The sequence below is a fragment of the Chelonia mydas genome, chromosome 7 (genome assembly GCF_015237465.2).
Source record: "Chelonia mydas isolate rCheMyd1 chromosome 7, rCheMyd1.pri.v2, whole genome shotgun sequence".
Taxonomy (NCBI): Eukaryota; Metazoa; Chordata; order Testudines; family Cheloniidae; genus Chelonia; species Chelonia mydas.
In genome coordinates this window covers 90,599,371-90,622,656 of record NC_057853.1, presented here as the reverse complement: position 1 = coordinate 90,622,656, position 23,286 = coordinate 90,599,371, and the positions used below count along the sequence as shown (strand labels likewise).

Genomic DNA, 23,286 nt, shown 5'->3' with positions numbered 1-23,286 from the left:
TGCGTTGAAATAGAAGGAACCAGAGTAAGTGCTTAGCTAACACTAAATCTCTGCTGAAACACTTAGTTTAAAAAGCAAATGGAGAATGAAGAGGCTTGTAAGCAGTCTAACTCATAATACAACTATTATATTTGGAAGAAGGGGTAAATTAATTGAAGCACTATGAAGTACTATAGGGCATCAGAAAAAAAATACATATAATGAATATTTTATTTATATGCAAACCTGAACATTTGTACCAAGCACTGCATAATACAAAGGCATGCACCAAGACACAGGTGTGGAACTAGAAATAAAATGGTAGAGTGGAACAGGGAACCACAAAGTTTGACAGGACTTGGATGCTAGAACAAAAGTCTTTAGGGGAACAGAAGAGAGGTGCACAGAAGGACTGGAGCAGACAGAGGGTGGGTTTAAGAAGCTACGGGGCCACTTCATCGCAATGGTCTCATGAGATTGAATCAAACTATTAAAAAGAAGAAGGAAGCCTACGGCAATGACTGGATTGGTAACGTGAAATTAAAGGTTTGTCTACCCTGCCGCCTGGAGTGAGCTTCCCAGCCTAGGCAGGCTGATGGGCTTGCACAAGTACACTAAAAATAGCGTAGACATATCCCATCGGGTCAATTGTGGTTTTGCCACAATCCCTATATAGTGGTCAGCATGTAGGTGTGATATCTCAGGAGCAGAACAGGAAGCAGATTGTGACACTCCGAGTCATCATTTGCCTCTTGATTTCCTCCTGCTCCACAGGCGTGCGTGTAAACCTGCTCCAGCCCCTAATTCCTGGTGTGGCATACATCTCCTGTTGTGATGGTGCAGCTGGCCTGGCCTGCACATATTTGGGTGGGGACAGGTGGCACTGGTGATCCACCCTCTTCCTGCCCACATGTGCAGGGGGTATAGAGATCCTGTGGGTCTCCCATCTGTGCTACTTGTGATGTGGGTCATGTGGGTTGGCAGCATGGGATACAACCTAGTCCTACACTAATAAACTCCTGAATAGAAAACCATAGGGTTTGGGACACTACTAGATATTGCCTGTACAATCCTAAAAATTAGCTGAAAGGAAAGGAACAGCTTTCATACTATAATGCTACACTATTTAATAAAGTCGCTATGATTCAACCAAGAGGTCACTGATGTTGCATACAAAAATATTTAGTTTTTAAAACTATATGAACTTGACCAGATGCATGTAGCCTGAAGTAAATCTTTGTTTCCTTTTCTGTAAAAAGGGAGAAAGTTACAGAGGAATGTTATAAACTTTGATTTCAGTGGGAACAGGAACAGGCTCCAGATTATTAATTGTTATGTGTATTAAAACTAGTGTATGGAAGCTCCAACTGAGCTAGGTCCCCACTGTGCTAGGCACTGTGCATAAGCCTACTAAGAGACAGTCCTTGTCCCAACGAGCTTAAAAACTAAATAGATTAGACTGACAAGTGTGGGAAAGGGAAGTATGATTAACCCACTTTCACAGATGGGTATAGAAAGATTAAGTAACTCCCACAAGGGCATCAGAATTTTCTACCAGGAGTTATAAGGAGGGATTCTACTACGCTAGGAATGAAACCCAGCTCTTGAATCCCTGTCCAGTGCCTTTAGCACAATACCATTCTTCCTCTCTAAATTCATTTACTCCTGACCTAAACCAGACAACCTCTGCATCACTAGAAAACACTGCACCCGAGAGTCCCAAATTTCACATAAAATAATCAGGTGAAACACTCAGTCCTTGATTATTTTCAGAGACTATTCATTGTCACTTTTAGAACAGAAGTTTTAATGATTTAAAGTCAAATCCCAAATCTCTCTCTGGTCTCAGAAGAAGGCAAGGAAAACAGCCCTGAGAAACTGCTACAGTTGAAGATAAAAACCCTGATTCTCCAGTGCCTTGCACCTTGTGCAGTCATTTATACCTGTGCAAAATGGAATTGAATCACTATCATTTTGATTTAGTAGCATTTTACATTCACTTTGCACATTAGGTGCAAGACAGTGCAGAATCAAGCCCACAGACTGAAAACTCAACACTATTTTTCTTTCTTATTAACATAAACACATAATGAACACGAGCAAGTCTGTTTACACTATCTAATTTCATACACAGCCTCTACAACTTCCAGACATGAGTTATTTTTATGCCTCTACGATGTAATTAATCTATTTATGCTGGTGGTGTGATGATCCAGTTATTGGGTACCATGCATGCAGTACTGATAGATTGCTTCATAGCTAAACATGCATTATTAAAAAAGGAAATAAAAATGCATTAGCCTGCTTATTTCCAAACAATGTTTTTAATAACATAAGCAATCGTTGAAGCAAAAATATTGTCTCATTTTGTATTTTTAACCAACAAAGAAAATGCTCTGGGACAAATTAAAACAGTCGTAAACAGATAGATTTACGCAAACACATATGTAAACTCTGGGAACAGGTATGTTTAAGGAGGACATCTCTTCATTACCACACTTTAGAATAACGGTTAGAAGTACATGCACAGTCCTATCTCGTGCGCAGAGGGGCTGGAAAAACGCACAAGTACTGGCCAAAGCTAATGGAATAAGGGAAAATACACTGTATACAATACAGGTTTCAGAGTAGCAGCCGTGTTAGTCGTGAGCGAAAGCTTATGCTCAAATAAACTGGTTAGTCTCTAAGGTGCCACTAGTACTCCTTTTCTTTTTCTGTATACAATACACTTCATGACCCTGCTCGTGAAACTTGCAGAAGCCTCCTCTATGGATATTTCTAAACTTGAAGCTGGGGGTGTGGTTCCCATCTCAAAGAGACATACCCATGCTAGCTCTCATCAAACTACCGTGCTAGAAATAGCATGCAGCCATGGTAACGTAAGTGGAGGGACAGGTTAGCCACCCTGACAATGTGCCTATGATTTCTGATGGACACGTACGTGGGGCAGCTAGCCTGTCTGCTGTTCATATTGCCACAGCTACATTCTATTTTTTAGCATGCTAGCGTGATGAACCTAGGTATGTCTCCTCGAGCCATGAATCACACCCCTAGCTCCTCATGTAGATGCAACCTGTTTCTACAGATGCAGGGGCGGCAGGGTAACTTTCCACACCATCATTTCCCTGTGAGAATGTAATGCATATGAAAATTCTGACAACATCAACCTTATCTTACATACAAATGCCATGCACATATTGAAACTGCTCCGAAAGGGGGCTTGTAGTGTCAGGAGACCAAGGGATCTTAAGGTGTGCTGCTTCTCTTTTGCCTCTCTCCCCTGGAGTTTGCACTGTAGGCCCCATTTCTGAATGTCTTTTGGAGGCTACACCCTCTGATTGCAAGGGCTGGATTTGTCCACCACAGTACGAACAGAATGATCAATCAGGAACTCTGAGTTTCAACTTGCAGAATTTCCATTCCCCTCTATGGGTTTTTCCCAAGGAGAGGATGATTTGGCTCTATAATTTGAACACCACCTACTCTGACTTTTTTCTCAAGGGCACAGAAACTTTTTGAGCACCAAAGCAAATTCTCTGCTTTGCAGTTAACTGGGTGACTCATTTTACTATTAGCATGTGGGCATAAAGAAAGAATGAGGGTTTCACACAAGTTTCCAGTATTGTTATGGCATGACATATCTTCATGTGCATATGAGGAATGTTTGACGGCTTATATTTCTTCAGATCCCAAATCAACAAAAATAAGAGTAGCCACCATGAGCTGTATTCCCAGAACAATATTGTCAGTAACTTGCAATGCTGATATGAGAATTCAGCTCAAAAATAGTTTCAGTTTCACTGTAGAGAAATGCCACATGTAATCTTTCAGATCTCATTTCTTTTTTAAAAAACTCTCCCCAAGATTTTTTTAGAAAGGTGAAAATTAAAATGGTGGAAATGAAGGTACACAGTTTAAACAGAATTTCCAAAAGCTTTTGGTACAAGAAAATAATTAATACAAGTGGAAAAAAATATGTTTAGGGTAACACAATTTTTCATGCATTATAAAATGTACACAGCTTTATACATGCATGTTTTATACAATAAAATGAACAAAACCCGACACCTATTATGATAGGGGGCCCGCTTGGGTGAATATAAACTTTTGTTTGAAACAGGGCCAAATTCTACTTACTTCACACATGCATGTCATCCACTGACTTTACCAAGATACCTTGCTTGAGTACATAGGACTGGAATGAACCTCCTGAGTCACTGAATCCCATCCCTAACAATTTCAGGCAACCCCGTCATATAATCCCATTTATAAATTTAATCACGCACCATTTTAAAACTAGCTATGTTTTCTGCCTCCATTACTCTTATGGGACGGCTCTTCCAGAACCTCACTCCTCTGATGGTTAGCAACCTTCTCTAATTTCCAGCCTAAAAATTTATCCATGGCCAGTTTATACCCATTTGTTCTTGTGCCAATATTGTTATTTAAATAGTTCTTCACCCTCCTGGTGTTTACTTCTTGATGTATTTATGAAGAACAATCATGTCCCCTCTCAGCCTTTGTTTTCCTAGGCTAAACAAGCCATACTCTTTTAGTCTCTTTTCATAAAAGTCAGGCCTTCTATTTCCCTGTTTACCCTAGTAGCCCTTCTCTACACCTGTCCATTTTGCATTCATTTTTCTTGAACCTGGGTGGCCAGAATTGTACACACTATTCCAGATGAGTCTTACCAGTGCCTTGTATAATGGGATTAATACTTCTCTCTCTCTCTACTGGAACTGCCTTGCCATACACATCCTAGGATCACATTTGCCTTTTTCACAGCTGCATCACATTGGTAGCTAATAGTCAGCCTGTAATCAACTAATACATACAGAAAATTCTCCTTTTCCATCACTTCCAACTGATGAGACCGCATCTTATAGCAGAAACTCTTGTTATTGGCCCCTAAATGCACGATCTTGCACTTTTTAATATTATTTTTCATCCCATTTCTATTACTCCAAACCTCAAAGCAAGCAGGATTTGGGCCAGATTCATAAACTAATTAACTTTCTGAATGCTATTTTACTATTCCCTCCTTAAATATTCATGAAAGATACAGTGTATGTATTTAGTTCTATACCATATGATTAGGAGGCTTTTCAGAACAAATCTCTTCTGGGATCAAAAAAAAGACATGCTATTTCCCTAAAATGTTACAAATTTGTTGTACTGGCTTGAAATTACTACTATAATTCTAACGTTAAAAAGGAACAGACTACTTTTACTATACATTTAGCTGATACAGAAATGCTTCAAATATCTCACTGATTAGTGTTGCTGGAGAAGCTGCCTGTAGAAGTCACATTTAGAATCATATAGGAGCATCGTGATATACACAGAGATACGTGTCCGAAAGACCAGATAATTGCTAACGTGAGATTTTCATCATAATGGCTACAGCTTTTGCAAACAGCACATATTTAAACAAAACCCACACAAATATAATTGCTTTGCTCAAAGCTAAACCAAATTACTTATGTAATACTGTAAATCCCAGAGCCTTTGTTCAACATGTTAAACTTACCTATCAATAGAAAAGAATGAAACAGAAAATTAGAGATCACTTTGCACTGTGGCCTTGTGATGGGGCGTATAAACCCTGAACTAGAACTGAAGGGGTTAAAGAGCAACTCTGACCTACAGAGCATGCACCAGCTAGAGGTGGAATTTAAAAGGGAGCCAATCAGCTCAGAATTGGCCTGACAAATCAGGAAGAAGGACCTGCCTTGGGAGTGCCTGAAGAAGGATGCTACAGAAATCATCTCTGGTGGAGCCGGAGCCTGCCTAATGAGCCCAGAAGGGCTGAAGGTGCAACTGATACCTTTTCTCTTATGACTTAGTGACAGTCTGAAAGCCTTTGACAAGAGAGTGGGTGGTAGGAAGTGGCCCAAGGAGGCAGCCTTAGGCACTCCTGGGTGCTAGACATTTGGTAATGCTTATAGATAAGGCTACGTTTTAGTCACGGGTATTTTTAGTAAAAAAGTCTTGGACACATCATAGGAGTAAACAAAAAATCGCGGCCTGTGACCTGTCCATGACTTTTACTATATAACCCTAATTAAAACTTTGGCGTGGGGTGCTCTGGGGGTGGTGGTCCAGGGGTGCCATTGATGCTAGGGGGGGGCCCAGGACCCCCGCTGGTGCTGAGGGAGGGGAACTGGGCAGCAGCACATGACCCCACTGGTGCTGGGGGAGGGGGGAAGAACAGGCGGTAGCTCATGGCCTGGGATCCCCGCTGGTGCTGGGGTTGGTGGGGGGGGGGGGGGGGGGGGGGGTTGGCAGGGCTGATAGGCTCCCTACCTGGCTCTGCATGCCCCCACAGCTCCTAGGGGGAGGGAAGGCCAGGGGGCTCCGGGCGAGCTGCTCCTGCCACAAGTGCAGTTCCCATTGGCCAGGTACCACAGCCAATGGGAGCTCCAGCTCAGGCAGCCTCTGAGCCTCACCAGCTGCTGCACAAGTCACAGAAAGTCACGGAATCCATGACTTCCGTGACAGACACCCAGCCTTACTTATAGGCCCTAGGTTGGACTTCAGTGGAGTGGGAGGGCCTGGACTCCACTGCCAATTCTCCACCTCATTAAGAAAGGCAAAAAAATCCCTCACCTTTTTAGACTCACCCTTGGAGGTACAAAAGGAAGGAAAGGATTAATACCTTTTGCAAACCCTGGCTGGGATTTGACACTTGTGAGGTGGGCCATGTCAGATTGGAGGGAGAGAGGACTGAGTTGTAACCTGACTGGAGGGTTGAGTCAAACCCCAATAAACAACAGACTAACACCAGGTGTGAAGATGGTCTAGGGGAAAGAGTAGAGCCTAACTCCCTAAGTACTGGGCAATGCCACCTGCAAACACCCACCCCCACTCATCATGTTCTCTATAACTATGGTGATTGCAAAAGTATCCACTAGCAAAGTACAGCAACATCATACCCTCTTAATCACAAGATATATCAACATTCTTGAATGGGCATAAACCTCTAAAACTAAATCATGATGCACATCCAATACTTTATCTGTGGAGAGTATCTCTCCATCTTGGATAGTTCTAACCCATTTATCCCCAAAGCACGAGTCCTGTACAGCTTATTAGAAAGCACTAACAATGTCCATAAGGTTATTACCCCCCCTTCCCTGGTGGATATTTTAGTTTGGTTGCATTTTACTGTGTTTTTTTTTTAATCTCATGCACTGTAAACTCTCTGAAACTCCTCCAGACAAAATCACACACTTCTGAATAGTGCAACTGATTAGATTATAATAGCTAAGAATTTCTGTAGTAGGATCACTTATTATACATTGCCTTCTCTAGCAACTACATAGCAACATGTATATTAAAGCAACAAAAATAAAACAAAATCTGCCTCCCAAAGAACAACCACATCCCTGCCCCCCCCCCCGCCAAAAAAAACCCCATAGCCAAAACAGTCAATGCTCCCCTGACAATATCCTCTATGCAGGGTGCCTTCTTAGCTGATATAAAGCTAGCATAAGGGCTCTACATCAGCCCCCTGATTTATGGGTGGATCATGGGTGTGCTGAAGATGTGGCTGGAGTGCACCACAGGATAGCTATTCTTTGTCTGATAGCCACTGATGTTCATGGAAAGCAGAGCATCATTTATAGAACTCCTGAGGCTGCTCTATATTAGGGGCCAGGCAGTTTCTTGCACAGCCCTAGAATGAAGGGAGCACAAAGGTGACTTATAATTTGGCTACTGAGAATCAGGTCCATTGATTTACTGGAGAATAAAACTTGATCAGGTACTGAAACATTAAAATTCTGAGGCTGATAAAAAAAGAAAAGGAGGGGACTTGATATCCTTTCTGAAAACTGTCTTCCAAGAACTCAGACACACCTGATAATTCTACTTCTACTAAGAGTACAAATTGCACTGCCTTTAGAAAACTGTCATATACAGCCACAAGATATTTATTTTTCCTAGATCTTGGATCTGGCACTTTAGGCTCAAATATATGCTCGGAGTCCACTGAAGCATGACTTTCTTAAAAAAAAAAAAATATTAAAACTATCTTTCCAGAAGAACTCTTGGGGTTTTTCTTTTAAAAATGTTTTGTAATTTACTTGCCTTCTTTTTACCAAATATTATCAATTGGTACAACAGTGTTTTACAGTATCTATTCTTATTTTACATGCTTTTTTTTTTTTTAGAATGAAAAATCAGTTGGGACAGATTTAATCTACTAATCACAATATACAGTTTAAATTGGAGGCAACAATTTTACACCCAGCCAAAATGTCAGATAAGTTTCATATACAACAAAAATACCTATTTTGTAATCTTAAAATCACATTGAGACTAATAGATTATATGAAAACAATACCTGGTGCTGATTTAGATATGGACAATCTTTTGCTTCTAACTCATTGGGTATTATTTGTTCAACTCATGAAATGATAGGAAAGATAATTTAAAGCTAAATACACACATTTAAGGTAACTTTGATTTGTTTAGGTAAGCCTTTTAAAAAAAAAAAAAAAATTGGATAACCCACAGCAGATACACCAGTCTTGAAACTTTTGGCTCTGTTGTCCAACAACACAACACAGCTTTCTCTATACACAGGTATTTGTGCTTCACTTTTCCTGGATTAAGATAATCAGCATTCAAGAGAATTATAGGTAAATTAATGCAAAGCACTGTGTGTCAAGGTTGCACTTAATTAAGCACCCAGTCAAGGCTGAATGTGCAGCCTTTATTCTGTCCCTTTGCAAATATGCATGCAGTGCCATACAGTTTCTGGGCCTTTCCTTGCTACTCCCAAAATGGTCAGAGGGATTATTGCTGAGCAATTTAAGTTCCTGTCCCCACAATCAGAGGCTAAGCATATTGCCTTTTCAATATTTTCAGCACCTCCCGAAATAAGAGGGACATTTTTTGAGGCTCTGACTATAATGATTAGTGCATCTATCATACCTAACTCTCTTTGGATCATGGTGCTGTACTAAATTAGGCTCCTATTTCCTCTTAACAATCAGTTTGTATCTCATAATGATGTCTGCTCTTCTATTACATATATTATCTCAAGAGTTCCACTATACCGTTCCAGCTGCCTTGATTTACATACTACTATTAGGTGAACTGATCTATCACCAGGGTGTTTAATTTAATTTATATACTGGGAACACAATTAAATTTAATTTGTCCCCATACTCTACTTGCTATCTCTGTTGTGAATGCCTAAATAGTGTCAAGGCATATTTAGATATTTCTTACAACTTAATGCAAGGGTTTGTGGGATATACACACAAGCTAAAAATCACTCATCTCTTAATTCTGTCTTTTCTCTCCATCTCTTTTATAATGCTTTTTTTCCCCAGGATTTGCAATTGAGTAGTTCAGCTGGAGTCTCGTCTAACATTTGAATGAAATGTTTGTTTTATGGAAATCTCCATTATATTGCCTTAGGAATATTGCCAGATTACATCTCCACCTCATTTCTGCTGACGCATAGGTCTTTATTCAAACCTTTGTGTCATCTTGTTTAGACTATTGTTGTAGAGCCCTTTTATGCTGTTTTGCCCTGCATGCCATTAATAGATTTCAGCTGGTACAAAATGCCACAGCTAGAATTCTGCTTGGCATCTGATAGTAAGAGCATAACTCCAGTTTTGATCAGTAGACACTACATAAGTGTTCTTATTTAAGGGCATAGGTGTATGGACCTAGACAATCTGCAGTATGTCAAGAGGCCATGCAATGTTACACTATGAAGATTTTTGATTAAAAAGATTACAAAAAGAAAGCAAATATCTGAAACCACCAAAGGAAGCTTTATCTCCAATCTAGATCTAACCTCCTCAGCCCCCAAACAGTGCTGAAAAATAAGCAGTTTCCAAAGGAGGGGTGATTGACTCCACGCAGACAACATGAAATGTAAAAGTATACGAAGATTTAGTCTGAGACTTTAAATGGCCAAGTTATGGAAACAACAACAATTAGTCACAAAAATGAAAATGTTCTTTTTCTAATTGTAGCATTACTAAATCCCTTGTGAGTGAGTCTGTCTATATTTTCCTTGTTATGTTGTCTTACATACTTATGACAAAATCTGATTTCATTGGTAAAGCCCCCCTTTCACGCTGATTTTGGGCTCACAGATGTAGAGCATGTAAATCCACATATTTACTTTTCACAACCTTGCTATAACAAGGCAAACTTTGGTCCCTTAATTCAGTGGGAATTTTGTCAGTAATTTCAGTGGGATCATGGGACCAGGGACTCTGACATGTGAAATTGAGGTTGGATTATCTAGATTAATACAGTATGCCAATATCTTCTTCAGTCATAAATGAATCATTCAACTACCTTTTGGCTTTACATTGAGGGGAGACAGGGTAAGAAATATTATACGTCCCCCTCCCTATTCCCTTGTATAATATTAAAACACTCAAAATTCAACAAGTCCTAACTAATCCTATTTGATTATAAATATTGCTGTTTAACTCTCTGCTTAGTTGCTTAAATCTTCACTTAAGAACAGATGCAATGATTTTAAAATGCCCTCTGTTTATTATCATTTAATACATAATTATAGCAAATTTTTAACTGATCAATTTTGTGCAGAGTACTTATTGCAATATGTTCTGATTTTTGAAAGGCAATGTGCCTGATAATAGTTTCCAAAAAAGTTATACAACTATTGAAAAAATAATCAGAGTCAATATTTCTAACAACGTCATTTCAAAACCTAGTGCTAGAAGGTAATAGCCTGGTATTGCTACATATAAGGAATCAAGACACTATACAACCAATTACTTCAAGCTTGAAGAGAAACAGGCCCCATGTGCAGTAGAAGCAATACTGTGTTAGCCAAAATCATATTTAAATATTGTCCTTCTAGTAAGGATGGTTTCAACACTCTGCCTGGTCAGTGTTGACCAAGGAGAACTGTTTTACAAACTGTGCTCTATATTAGGTCAGGTTTCTCTTCCAGGGTAGACACTGTCCTAAGTCCAACAAAAATATTTGTAGTTTCATACCAGCACTTGTACTCTAGATTCTGCTCCGGGACACTTGCTTGTTTTCTTTGTGGTATACTCCAGTTTCTTCTGATTCCTTAATTTATCTTCTACCTGGAGTTTTCACCAGCTCCTCATCCTTGTAAGATAACCAGAAACATGCAAAGGAAAAGAACAAAATGATTAATGAAAAATAAAACCCTTGAAATATAAAACCTTGAAAATAACCCTAATAAAAAGAAATGCCACAGTTGCAGGAGTGGGAAAGGACAAGGATGAAAGATTTGAAACAGGAATGTACCAGAACAAAATATATATAGCACACACAGCAAAATATTTTTTTAAACTGAAAATATTTAATGGATGCACATGCTGCTTACTCATCACAATATAATTCTCTACAGTCTATTTGCTGCCATTCTTAATTAACTGAGTGAAGTTCAGTACGCAGTTAAACAAGAATGGTGGCTATTGGTAGGGTCCCATGCATTGTTTAGGCATTGGAACAAGTTTGCCTCCATATTTGGTACAGACCCAGGAATCAATGTGCACCTACTTGGTGGAGTTCCTAGGGAGCATTCCTGCAGAAATGGCAGAGTGAGTGAAGCAGGGGCATCAGGGCTTCCAGCCAATACTCCACAACGTGCATGAGCCTCAGTGCATACACAACTGTGGTAGGAGGGAAAAGTTACTCCAGTCTAGAAGAAGCAAAAGCACAATAGCAGCAATGGGGTCATGTGACACACCTGATTATTGGGCTAAACTGTCACCATCATTAATTCCAACAGTTTGTCCTCTCACCTAAGGAGAGCGCCAATAGTTGCAGAAGACATCATACAAAAGAGGTGTGATCTTCCCTGAATTTCAAAACTGTCCCATACCAGACACTCAGGAAACAGCTCCTGTTGATATGATACTCAGTGATTCCTAAGAAATGTCTTCCATTTGGGTAGAAAAGCATAGGAAACTGTATTAAGGCCCAAGTCCATATTTTAAAGAAATGTTTGGGTGAATACAGTAGGTCCCACTCACTCTAGTGAGCCTGAGTAATCCTGTTTGTTGAGATATTTAAAAAAATGTTTCTAAAATCTTTAATTTGAAGTATCTTGGATTTGTTTCTATTATCCCACTCTTCCACGTGTGCCTTCTCACCCCTCATGCATGAACACCCTCCACAAACTAATCCATAACACCACTGCTGTGTCCTCCTCAAGTTCCACAGGCATCTGTTGTGATGGCTATGGAACACAGGTGGCTGATAATGGTTAGGAAGGTGGGGAGCTGGGACAACTTTTAAAAACAACCTCCACAGTACTTTTGTACCTACAAATTACACACCCAGCCAGTCTATGAAAGACATGGTGGTATTACTGTTGCCTCTCCTAATCCCAGTTTGTCTGTCACACCCATTTGTTTAGACTGAAAAGTCTCTGGGACAGGAACTTCATCTATATTTGTAAAACACCAACCTCAGTTTGGGGGTCTCAAGACACTACTGTAATATAAATAATAATTACAAGCAAAGAAAGTTAAAAGAATTCAATCCTCTTTGTGTGCATGTATGATACAGCCTTCACTGACATCACCATATAATATTTTTCCAACACCTATCCATTCAGTTAATGGGTGGTTATTCAAATTTTTTTTAGTTTTCTCATACAGTGTGCAGCCTCAGGCCTTATTTACAGCACACAATCCAAACCCTGCACTGAATACTAATATTAAACTTTCTCCTACTATGTTGCTGATTGCTATAACATCTGAAGGCTTCACAAACATCAATAAATTTATCTTCAGAACATGCTGTGAAATTAGGTGATATTATTATCCCCATTTTAAAGATGGGGGAAACCGAGGCACAGACAGATTTAAACTCAAAATTGCCAACAGGTTTCTCCAGCAGCAGAATACGGACCCTGGACTTCAGAAAAGCAGACTTTGACTCTCGCAGGGAACTGATGGGCAGGATCCCCTGGCAGAATAAGTGGAGGGGGAAAGGAGTCCAGGAGAGCTGGCTGTATTTTAAAGAATCTTTATTGAGGTTACAGGAACAAACCATCCCGATGTGTAGAAAGAATAGTAAATATGGCAGGCAACCAGCTTGGCTTAACAGTGAAATCCTTGCTCATCTTAAAAACAAAAAAGAAGCTTACAAGAAGTGGAAGATTGGACAGATGACCAGGGAAGAGTATAAAAATATTGCTCGGGCATGCAGGAGTGAACTCAGGAAGGCCCAATCACACTTGGAGTTGCAGCTAGCAAGAGATGTTAAGAGTAACAAGAAGGGTTTCTTCAGGTATGTTAGCAACAAGAAGAAAGTCAAGGAAAGTGTGGGCCCCTTACTGAATGAGGGAGGCAACCTAGTGACAGAGGATATGGAAAAAGCTAATGTATTCAATGCTTTTTTTTGCCTCTGTCTTCACAAACAAGGTCAGTTCCCAGACTACTGCACTGGGCACTGCAGCATGGGGAGGAGGCAACCAGTCCTCTGTGGAGAAAGAAGTGGTTCGGGACTATTTAGAAAAGCTGGATGAGCACAAGACCATGGGGCCGGATGTGCTGCATCTGAGTGTGCTAAAGGAGTTGGTGGATGTGATTGCAGAGCCATTGGCCATTATCTTTGAAAACTCATGGCGACCGGGGGAGGTCCCGGACGACTGGAAAAAGGCTAATGTAGTGCCCATCTTTAAAAAAGGGAAGGAGGACGATCCGGGGAACTACAGGCCAGTCAGCCTCACCTCAGTCCCTGGAAAAATCATGGAGCAGGTCCTCAAGGAATCAATTCTGAAGCACTTAGAGGAGAGGAAAGTGATCAGGAACAGTCAGCATGGATTCACCAAGGGAAAGTCATGCCTGACTAATCTAATTGCCTTCTATGACGAGATAACTGGCTCTGTGGATGAGGGGAAAGCAGTGGACGTGTTATTCCTCGACTTTAGCAAAGCTTTTGATACGGTCTCCCACAGTATTCTTACCAGCAAGTTAAAGAAATATGGACTGGATGAATGGACTATAAGGTGGATAGAAAGCTGGCTAGATCGTCTGGCTCAACAGCTCCATGTCTAGTTGGCAGCCCGTATCAAGCAGAGTGCCCCCAGGGTTGGTCCTTGGGCTGGTTTTGTTCAATATCTTCATTAATGATCTGGAGGATGGTATGGACTGCACCCTCAGCAAGTTTGCAGATAACACTAAACTGGGAGGAGTGGTAGATACGCTGGAGGGTAGAGATAGGATACAGAGGGACCTAGACAAATTAGAGGATTGGGCCAAAAGAAATCTGATGAGGTTCATCAAGGACAAGTGCAGAGTCCTGCACTTAGGACGGAAGAATCCTATGCACTGCTACAGACTAGGGACCAAATGGCTAGGCAGCAGTTCTGCAGAAAAGGACCTAGGGGTTATAGTGGACGAGAAGCTGGACATGAGTCAACAGTGTGCCCTTGTTGCCAAGAAGGCCAATGGCATTTTGGGCTGTATAAGTAGGGGCACTGGCAGCAGATCGAGGGACGCGATCGCTCCCCTCTATTCGACATTGGTGAGGCCTCATCTGGAGTACTGTGTCCAGTTTTGGGCCCACACTACAAGAAGGATATGGAAAAATTGGAAAGCGTCCAGCGGAGGGCAACAAAAATGATTAGGGGACTGGAATACATGACTTATGAGGAGAGGCTGAAGGAACTAGGATTGTTTAGTCAGCAGAAGAGAAGAATGACGGGGGATTTGATAGCTGCTTTCAACTACCTGAAAGGGGTTCCAAAGAGGATGGTTCTAGACTGTTCTCAGTGGTAGAAGATGACAGGACAAGGAGTAATGGTCTCAAGTTGCAGTGGGGGAGGTTTAGGTTGGATAGTAGGAAAAACTTTTTCACTAGGAGGGTGGTGAAGCACTGGAATGTGATACATAGGGAGGTGGTGGAATCTCCTTCCTTTGAAGTTTTTAAGGTCAGGCTTGACAAAGCCCTGGCTGGGATGATTTAGTTGGGGATTAGATCCTGCTTTGAGCAGGGGGTTGGACTAGATGACCTCCTGAGGTCCCCTCCAACCCTGATATTCTGTGATTCTATGAATTTGGGGTACCTACTTGAGATATCCTAAAAAATTGGACCCTGGGTACTTGGCACATTATAGCACTCTTTATGTTCCAAGTACAGCTCCATTTGGCTTTAGTGGCAGCTGTGAGTGCTTATCACTTCTACAAACCTGGCTATAAGTGTCTCATATTGGGCACCCAGGAAACAGGAATATACAGTTAGCGGCCAACTCAACATTTTCCTTAACATGACTTATGGAATCATAGAATAACAGAGTTGGAAGGGACCTCTGGAGGCCATCTCGTCCAACCCCCTGCCCAGAGCAGGACCAATCCCAACTAAATCATCCTAGCCAGGGCTTTGTCAAGCCTGACCTTAAAAACTTCTAAGGAAGGGGATTCCACCACCTCCCTAGGTAACGCATTCCAGTGTTTCACCACCCTCCTAGTGAAAAAGTTTTTCCTAATATCCAACCTAAATCTCCCCCACTGCAACTTGAGACCATTACTTCTTGTCCTGTCATCTGCTATCACTGAGAATAGTCTAGATCCATCCTCTTTGGATCCACCTTTCAGGTAGTTAAAAGCAGCTATCAAATCCCCCCTCATTCTTCTCTTCCGTAGACTAAACAATCCCAGTTCCCTCAGCCTCTCCTCATAAGTCATGTGTTCCAGTCCCCTAATCATTTTTGTTGCCCTTCGCTGGACTCTCTCCAATTTCTCCACATCCTTCTTGTAGTGTGGGGCCCAGAACTGGACACAGTACTCCAGATGAGGCCTCACCAGTGTCGAATAGAGGGGAATGATCATGTCCCTCTATCTGCTGGCAATGCCCCTACTTATACATCCCAAAATGCCACTGGCCTTCTTGGCAACAAGGGCACACTGTTGACTCATATCCAGCTTCTCGTCCACTGTAACCCCTAGGTCCTTCTCTGCAGAACTGCTGCCTAGCCATTTGGTCCCTAGTCTGTAGCGGTGCATTGGATTCTTCCGTCCTAAGTGCAGGACTCTGCACTTGTCCTTGTTGAACCTCATCAGATTTCTTTTGGCCCAATCCTCCAATTTGTCTAGGTCCCTCTGTATCCTATCTCTACCCTCCAGCGTATCTACCACTCCTCCCAGTTTAGTGTCATCCGCAAACTTGCTGAGGGTGCAATCCACACCATCCTCCAGATCATTAATGAAGATATTGAACAAAACTGGCCCCAGGACCGACCCTTGGGGCACTCCGCTAGATACCGGCTGCCAACTAGACATGGAGCCATTGATCACTACCCGTTGAGCCCGACAATCTAGCCAATTTTCTACCCACCTTGTAGTGCATCCATCCAGCCCATACTTCTTTAACTTGCTGACAAGAATACTGTGGGAGACCATGTCAAAAGCTTTGCTAAAGTCGAGGAATAACACGTCCACTGCTTTCCCTTCATCCACAGAACCAGTTATCTCATCATAGAAGGCAATTAGATTAGTCAGGCATGACTTTCCCTTGGTGAATCCATGCTGACTATTCCTGATCACTTTCCTCTCGTCTAAGTGCTTCAGAATTGATTCCTTGAGGACTTGCCCATCATCACCTAGTACTTCTTTGGCAGAGGCAGGAACAGGCTCCGCGCTGGGAACAAGGGGTTCAGAGTGTGGGAGAGCTCAGGGCAGGGACAGGGGTTTGGGGTGCGGGGGGGGGGTGTAGGCTCTGGGGTGGGGCCATGGATGAGGGGTTTGGGGTGCAGGATGGGTCTCCGGGCTGGAGCAGGAGGTTGGGGTGCAAGAGGGAATGGGGCAGGGGGTTGAGGTGCGGGAGGGACTCAGAGCTGGGGCAAGGGGTTTGGGGAACAGTTGCCAGTTTTCATGCAGTAAATAAGCACCCCAACTTTCACAATAAGCCAAAAATCAAGCTAATCCCATTTCAAAACAAGGCCAAAATAAGCCAATCCCTAACAACCCCTAAATTCTATGTGACTAGATCCCCCTGGCATGCAGTCTGGGACTGTGGTGGGCCTGCTGTGTATCCCTGACTCTCTCCGCCCCTTGCCCCTGCTTCCCGGGAGCTGATAAAAAAAAAAAAAAAGCAGCAACAAGCTACAAGCCAAAAACTAGCCAACAAGCCAATTAAGCCAAAAACAAGTGCAATTTCTGTGTTTTTTTCATGGGTTTGGCATGTCTGGTTTGAGGTGCAGGCTCCGGCCAGGCGGTGCTTACCTTGGGCGGCTCCTGGAAGTGGCCAGTCTGGTTCCTAGGCTCAGGAGCAGCCAGGTGGCTCTGTGTGCTGCCCCTGCTTGCAGGCACCGTCTCCGCAGCTCCCATTGGCTGTGGTTCCTGGCCAATGGGAGCTGTGGAGATGGCAATCGGGGCAGGGGCAGCACGCAAAGACCCCCTGGCCGCCCTTGCACCTAGCAGCCAGATTGGCCGCTTCCAGGAGCGGCGTGGAGCCAGGGCAAGTAGGGACCAGACTTTTAGTGGCCTAGTAAAATCTCCCAGATTGCTTTCAATAGTCACCAGGAGATTGATGCCAATTCCGGTAGACTCCCGGCTAATCCGAGATTGTTGGCAACCCTATCTTTGGGAGATAGTAAGGATTGATTCTTCAGATTACCTCATCTTTGAGGGAACATGGAGAATTGAGGATCTATACAAATAAGTTTGATTCCCCTTATGGAGCTATATTAGAGGCTCAAAAAGACTTTGGCAAACACTTAAAACATGATAGAAAACCCCCACTAATTTACTATTGAATCTTCGTGCAAAGAATAGTAAACCAGTATGATTGCAGAAACAACAAGGAGTACTCGTGGCACCTTAGAGACTAACAAATGTATTTGGGCATAAGCTTTCGTGGGCTAAAACCCACTTCATCAGATGCATGGAGTGAAAAATACAGTAGGCAGATATATACACACACACACACACACACACACACACACACACACACACACAGAGAAAGAGTACATGAAAAGATGGGAGTAGCCTTATTTAATTAATATTATAATGGATCTAATAGTGTTCTGATTTCCCTAGAATATGGATCACTTTGAGTACACAGTTCTCTTTTTCCTGTGGTGTGGGACCGGCTATAGAAACACTAGTTAACAGGCTGGTGGTTCATCTATACAAACATATACATCTTTCTTTTTAATTTATCCTCCCACCACTTCAGGTGTGGAGGGTGTCCACCGATTTCTGCCACTTATTTTGCTCTTGCCCTGGTCTCTTCAGGCTCCTGAGTGTCATGTTGATGGATCTGGCTTCTTTCACTATCGTTCTGTGTAATGTTTCTCTAGATCACCCTCTTTTGCTCTTCTGTAATATTTGTGATTAGAATGGCCACAAAGGAAATCTCGCCAATGAAGAACATCAAGTTACTGAGGAACACTCCAGCTAATGAAAGACACGATCAATTTCCCATATGCCTCATCCACAACTACAGGAAAATGTGCTTGTCACACCAGAACTCAAGAAAAATTAGACTCACCCCAGCAGAACACCACCAAAAATGAATCAATATGTATCATCAGTGAAATAATCACACCTCAGAGAGGGGCGGTATCACATATGTGACAGTTTAGGGCATCGGTCTATGTAAAACTTATGTATTCGGATTGATTTTATTAACACTATGTATATAAAGTGATCCTCAGTGTGTACTGAATCAGCCACTTGTTAGCAAAGACTGGTCATGTCTCTCACAAACCCTATCTGGAAGCTGCTTCAGGACAATCAAGAAGTCATTAACGCTGAATGCCTCTAAGTTGCTAGAACAATGGTTACTCTAAAGCAGGGGTAATCAATTATTTTTTGTCAAGGTCCAAATTTCTTGGACAAGGTCTAGTCAAGGTCCAGACTCCAGAGAAAATAATAATAATAATAAAAAATGATATAATAACTAAATAAATAGATTTTGAGGTCAGTTCAAAGGCATCTGGTGGTCTAGATTTGGCCCCTGGTCCGCTTATTGGCTACCCCTGCTCTAAAGAGCATATGACCAGGCTAAAGGAAGCTGGTTCTCCCAGGTTGCGTGAAGGGGGTAGGGTTGGAGCAATAAACAATCCTGAGTAAAAAAGAAACTGGCACAAGTTCTAACATGCAAAATTCACCTTGGTTTGAATGAACAGAGCTAACTCAGATTTTCTTTTGTTCTGGGATACCAGAACAGATTCAATAGGAAGGCACCATCAGTTTGAAAGGAAACTTACTCTTGAAATTTTGAGCAAAGCCAGATGTTATAGAAAAGCCCCATTGAAACCAATAAAAATTGCTAAAATCCAGCCTCTCTGAATTCAATGGAAAATCTCTTGTGAAACCAATGGAAAATTTTGCATCTTATTCAGTGTTGTAACAAATACAAATTATGATCCAAATTTTCAAAAGATCATACACAGAAAAGTGCACACATCAGTAAGGGAATTCAAATGCACACGCACATAGGACATCAGGCATTGCACTTGTGTATGTGTATGTTATTTCAAATGCATGTGCATGTGTAAATGCACGTGCATTGGTCACTGCAAACACACACTTGAAAATTTGGGCACATGTGGGAAGGGGGGAGAAAGCTCATCTAAATCTTACTGAAACAAAAAGTTAAGATTAAAAAAAAATCAAAACTATCAGTCTGATCTTGCAAGCCTGCAAAATCAATTCTCAAGAAGGGAAACCATAAATTAAGCAATATCTAGTCAGGTTACTCTTTGTTTTATTAAAATATAATGTGCCTATTGCCATTCAGCTACCACAGGTGCTTGTTTACATAATTAAAGGAAATAAATTCCATAAAATCATGAAAGCAAGAAATATTCCTAACTTTCACAGAAATGTAGGCTGGAAGGGACCTCATTGAGTCCAGCCCCCTGCAATGTGGGCAGGACAAAGTAAACTTAGATCATCCCTCAAAGGTATTTGTCTAACCTTAGAAACCTCCAGTGATAGGGATTCCACAACTTCCTTGGGAAACCTATTCTAGATCTTAACTACCCACATAATGAGAAAGTTTTTCCTAACATCTCCCAGGCTGCAAATTAAGCCCATTACAACTTGTCTTATCTTCAGTGGACATGGAGAACAATTGATCCAACTGTTCCTTCATTGTGACTAGATACCCAAGAGTTAATCCTTAGCTGTGAAGAACAGCTATGATTTTCTGGCATTAAACCAGAGCCTGGATGTTATTCTGATGCTGTTTTTCCCTCTTTGGTGAATAATGTTGTTACACCTGCATTAACTACTAGTGATGTTTCTGTAAGGGACTCCTGGGACTCTTATCCTCTTGTCTCATTTCCAGTAAATCAACTACTCATCCTTAACACCAACACGATCCCCACTGGATAAAAAACAGAACTCAACTCATCTGGCTGTCTGATCATTGGCTAACTAGCACTGAAATGCCACCTGAACAGTATTACACTTTATTTTTATGGCAGCAGTCATTTTAGATACTCACTACTGCTTGGGAAATTCCAGTTCTTAATAAAGTCTTGATCCTGACCAAGGTTACTATGCCCTACCACAATATCAAATAATAATAATAATAATAAATATAATCAATTACATACACGTGACTTCCAACTGCAGGTATTATTTATATATGTGAATAGAACAATGGTTCTCAAACTCTGACCTATGGACCACCAGTTGTCCATGGAATTTTTGCTCATGGTCAGCAGAACAAAATATTTTGAGAACCAAGAAGTGGGTGACTGGGGAAGGTGGAAAGGGGAGATGGTTCCATAAGAGGGTCTTTTTCACAAGATGGTCCACAGGATGAAATGCTAGAAAACTACTGGGATAAAATATTTGTAACATCCTAGTTTCATTTCTTATATAAGTCCAAGTTCCACAGCCCTTACTCACATGAATAGTCCCACTGGGAACAGAATTGAGTCCAACATGCTATTCCCACAGGCCACCAAAATATAAATGTAATTAATATGGGTATACCACATCACACACCCCTATTAACTATACTGATTGCATGTGTATTGAAACCAACTTGCTTCTTTTCTACACGGAATGCAAAGACATTTTCTAAAAAAAACGTAATCTTTTATATTAAAAATAATGTATACAAGAATACACCATCTTAAAATTCTAAAGAGAAATCACTTATGTTCTGCTTAATGATATCACCAGAAACCCTCAATGGCTTTATATCTTTGTATGAGAGAGTTACTCATCTATATGTTCAGACACCAAGTTGTTCACTTTTACTGCAAAGTAAATTGGTGGTGGGGGAGAGGTTTTGTTTTCTGTTACAGAACAACATGTGCAGGGAATACATTACTCTTGAAAGACTGGAAACAGCAAGTTACAGCCTAAACTATTCCAGTAGGCAACTCTTCTAGTCCTGAAAACTGACCCAAGAATTGCAATAATTTAAAGATATATAAATGTAATATGTATCACTATATTGTAAATTCACATATTTCCTATCCTTCAGAGTAGTACCAATAAAAAATCACCCTTATAAGTATAATATGAAGATAAATTGTCTCTCTACAATGTAGTCATACCACAGTATTTGGTTTTATATAGCCTTTTTTCATAGTCAACATATCCCAAATCCCAGTCAGAGTAGCGCAGGACATTTTGTCCACAGAAACTCGTTTTGGTTTTTAAACAAAGTTCAAATTTTAATTTTCTTAGGGTTTAATTTTGACATCAGTGACTCCTGTGCACTTGCCCTTGTAGTTGTTGGAGCTTCACAGGAGTCACCAAGGGCAAAATTTAGGCTTACTTGTTTTCATTCTTATTATTGACTATTTGTCTTTTATAATGCTCTGGTGCTTGGGGAGAACACTCTTATCCCTGCAGTAAAATGTTGTGGGGTTTTTATATTTTGTTTTGAGAAGACTTGGGCAAATTCCTAAACCTAGAATCACTTTTAAACATTTATATTACAGCATCACCTAAATGACAAACTGAAAAGTTGTTAGAAAAAGCCATATGGGTGGCCAACAATTAAAAAAATATATATCAGGGTGAACAGATTATTGGTGTGCACTACAGAGTATAAGTGAATTAGGAAACAATACTGAGGCTTCAGTACTCTTTGAGAGTTGAACAACTCCCAGCAATTTCCATATACAATTTTTAAGCCCCTCTGAGAGGAAGGCCTTTTCTCCTTGAGTCTCCTCAGTAGTGCCTTTTGGGCAAATAAGATTATCATTGTACTTCAGGCAAAAAGGTCACAATATAGTGGTTTGAAACAAGAACATTTCTATTCCCTTCTGTCCTTAATATTCCTCATTGAAAAGTTCTTGATGAAAAACAAATTGCTGGACAAAGAACTAAGAAAACTGCTTGCAAGTGCAGTTCAATGTGTCTTCCAGTGCTTCTTGCAGTACACGGTGCAGGAGAGGCCACACTGGCTGAATGAGTGGAGAACAGAACATTAAGGACATTTGAAGGGCAAAATTCTGCAGTGAATTATACTCTGTAAATGCCATTGACATCAGTACACAGGCATAGGGTGTCAGTCAGTGCAAATTTGCCTGGAAACTGCCAATATCTATTTGTTGGAAAGAGAGAAAGCCTCCAGTCCAGAGAGATGGAACTGAAGATAAAGAAATTTAAGAGGTTCGTTCAAATTAAATTAACATTTAAGAACTAAATGATATGAACTTTCTACTGAGCTCCAATCAGTTAAAAATAACTGTATAGCTTATGCAACTCTACACTAAGCCTGAGGAAGCCCATTTAAAAAAAAACCTCTCTTTCTCACTTGGCACCAAGCAGAATAAGCCTACAGTGCAAACATGGAGCTGCAACACTCATGCAAATGGACTGTGGTATCCAAACATCTTCAAGGGCTGAGGGGTTAACTTTTTTCCTCTCTCCTATTTTCTTTGTTTAAAATAACCAGTTTGTTTCCATTTGTATGTCATACATCAACCCAGCAAAAGCACTCCCAGTTTACAAATACATACATTTAAGGTAATGGCATAAAGGAAGAAAATTATTTAATCTCAGAAGATGACAGAACAAGCAGTAATGTCCTAACCCTAAGGAACAAAAAGGTGGGTAGCTGTTAGGAAAGTTCTTGGGGACTGGATGGATTTGGCAGTTAGTAATGGGAAATGAGCATTTCACCTTTAGGTTACCGGATCAAATGTGAACATGGTCAGTCATCACTATAAATTGTTACCATATGAGGACTGTTCAGTGTTTTATACGTAAAAAGAGATGGTGGCGGCAATAGTTCAGTCCCTCCTTGACAAGTGAGAATATGTATCCTGCATATCACAAAACCACCACAAAGGTACCTTTATAGCCAGTTTTCATAGAGAGAACAAAGAAT

The 23,286-nt window shown here is 41.1% G+C and overlaps 1 protein-coding gene across 3 annotated transcripts in view; it reads right to left on the bottom strand.

The window, feature by feature from the left end:
- The window catches only part of PCGF5 (polycomb group ring finger 5), a 117,035-nt gene that overhangs the window by 86,559 nt on the left and 7,190 nt on the right, over window positions 1–23,286 (bottom strand). For 2 of the 3 annotated variants that reach the window (XM_043552359.1, XM_037905809.2), the window contains exon 2: window positions 10,986–11,103. The gene's annotated coding sequence lies outside the window, so the exon portion shown is untranslated. Of the gene's footprint in view, window positions 1–10,985; window positions 11,104–11,520; window positions 12,729–23,286 lie in introns of those variants that run through there. The other variant, XM_043552357.1, reaches the window with a different exon arrangement.